Source organism: Neltuma alba, unplaced genomic scaffold (assembly GCF_004799145.2).
Source record: "Neltuma alba isolate B1F8T4 unplaced genomic scaffold, ASM479914v2 tig00010455_pilon, whole genome shotgun sequence".
In the NCBI taxonomy this organism is placed as follows: Eukaryota; Viridiplantae; Streptophyta; class Magnoliopsida; order Fabales; family Fabaceae; genus Neltuma; species Neltuma alba.
Genome location: NW_021635346.1, coordinates 34,579 through 37,134, shown reverse-complemented (window position 1 = coordinate 37,134; position 2,556 = coordinate 34,579).

Here is a 2,556-nt window from a genome sequence, read left to right as displayed (position 1 = left end):
GAGAGAAAAAAAGAATAAAATTAAAAAGAAAATAGATCCATAGAATAAAGAAATTTTGCATAAGGCAAATTCCTTGGTGGATTGAAGATTAAAGTTTCATGCATCAAGCATTTCAATGTAAAGCTAGTTGGAAATCAATTTTAGGTATTGGTACTTGTTTTATTTCATTCTATTATTCATCCCACCTAGCTGTCATTCATCATTACATCCCTTAAAGTCCTTTTAATCCAACACATCTGATTGAGCTCAAATTATTCTTATCTTTTGATTACATCATCCATGGTTTTGTTGCATTTTCTGGCTCTTTTGGTTATAATTGAGCTTATTTTAGATTAAGAGTCCATGCATTGAGTTAGTGTCTTTTTTAGGATAAAATTGTCTTAATTAGCTATTAATTGTATTCAATTAATTTCTAGGACAATTGATGCCTTAAATTGTTACTTTTCAGTGTAGGACACCTGAGATTGGAGCCAAGGTTGAAGACTCAAGGCACACAGAGCAAAAGAGGAGCCTCTGCCATGGTTCGCCGCGGCGAACCCACCCTTCGCTGCGACGAACTCCTCGTATCAGCATTTTTAGACCTAACCATTTTGGGAAAAATTGACCTGCCCACTTCCATGAACCGACCCAGACACGTCATATTCGGGTTAGAAACCCTATTTTCGATAGGAATGAGGTCACACACTGACATCTAGCCACCATCCACGTTTTTCTCTTCATCTTCTCTCATTTCTCCCACCAGAACCCTAATCCCTCACCTTCCACTGTCATTTTCATCCATGGGCAACACTGAGTCAATTTCAATAGAGATGTTTCTGCATACCATGAGTGGCTAGGCTTTCTCCAGCTCTTGAAGATGGATGATTGGCATGAGTTCTAAGAGCTTCAAAAGGGGAGTTTTAGTTTCATCTTAGTTCTAGCTATGTATTTAGAATTCCTAGGTCTAGGGTTTATAAATTCTTAGTGAAAGACTTTGATTTATCTGTAATCCTTAGTTGATGATTTACATTTATAGTTGGATTGGTTAATGTTGGATTTCATGCTTCAATATATGTAGTTACATATATGTTCTTTGTAGCTTTCTTGATTCTCTTCATCTTACATGGTCATGTTTTGATGATGAGTTGATTTTCTGTTGCATTGAACCATTTGCATTAATCATTCTTAATTACACATTAGGGAAGTTTAACAATGTTTTTATTAATGAGTTCATTAATGTAAGCATTGGACTCAATGAGTTATTGAGGTTGTTATCAAGAAAACCTAATGAATTTATAAAACTCCCAAATCTTAAGAGAACTATGATCGCCAAGAATCCATTTTCAAGAGGTTTTATCAATTGATTCAATACTTGATTTCCATCAATTTCATCTTAATCTCCCAAAAATCCAAAAATACATTTACATTCTATTGCATTTTATCTTAATTGCAAGTCTTAATGAAAACCCCCAACCTTTTCCAGCTCAATTTGCATTACCATGGCATTTAGTTAATCTAGGATCATAATTTTGGCTCCATAAGTGAAACGACCCGAGGTTGTGCCTATAGTACAATCCTTGGATTAATTTTGAAATTGGCCCCAAGGTGTAAGTAAAACAAGTCAAGGCGATTTTCAAGTGCCGCCATTGCCGGGGAGCCAAGAAATTAGTTCTCTAGGTTAGCTTGTGTCATTTGGTTATCTATTAAAGTTTTGATCCTTTTAGGTTGCATTTTAGGTAGTTTAGTTGCATATTTGTCCATAGTATAAGTTTTCATCTTGCATAGCATCAAAATTTTTGGAAATACAAACAAATATACTAATTTTCTACACTTTCAGCATTTTCACTCTTTTCTAAGTGAAGCTTTCCTTAGTAACCGGGTTTACATAAACCCTAATCATGATATATCACAAAAAGGGCAGTAAGGTCACCAATCATTCCATATAAAATAAACAACATAATTCAAGTAACTCCTAAACCCTTTAAAGCTTCCATCTTTGTTCTTAGAATTTTTAGAGTTTATTCCCTTAACCCTAAAAATTCCTTCTTGGCTCATTGCTACATTATTTTTCATGTAGATTCCAAATATCTACTTCAATTTAAGAAAATAAAACTCCCTCTTATAGTTTCAGCTTGGTCGAACCATTATGGTTCATTTTCTAAAAATTACAACTTGAGCTTTAATGCTTCCAACCTTTGTTCTTTAGGTTTATCCTACACCATTTTTCATTTTAAACACAATGGAAGCATCAAAACATTGAAAAACTCATCCTAGGGTCTAGTTCTTACTTTGGCTGAAATGAACCTTAAGAGAAACACCAAAGAAAACACTTCAAAAACAACCTACAACCACTTATAATCATTAGGATCTATCATATTTTTTAGTGTTTTTATTAGGATTAAGGTTTTAATGATAACAAAGTAAGTAATTTGTGTATCAGTATGTTGATCAATCAAGTACTTATCGATAAGCTGATAGATAATATCTCCGTACAATCAAGTAACTTAGCAGAAACTTTGGTCGATAACTTCTAAGATAATGTGTTGATCGATCAATTGATCGATCATTGTTAACTTA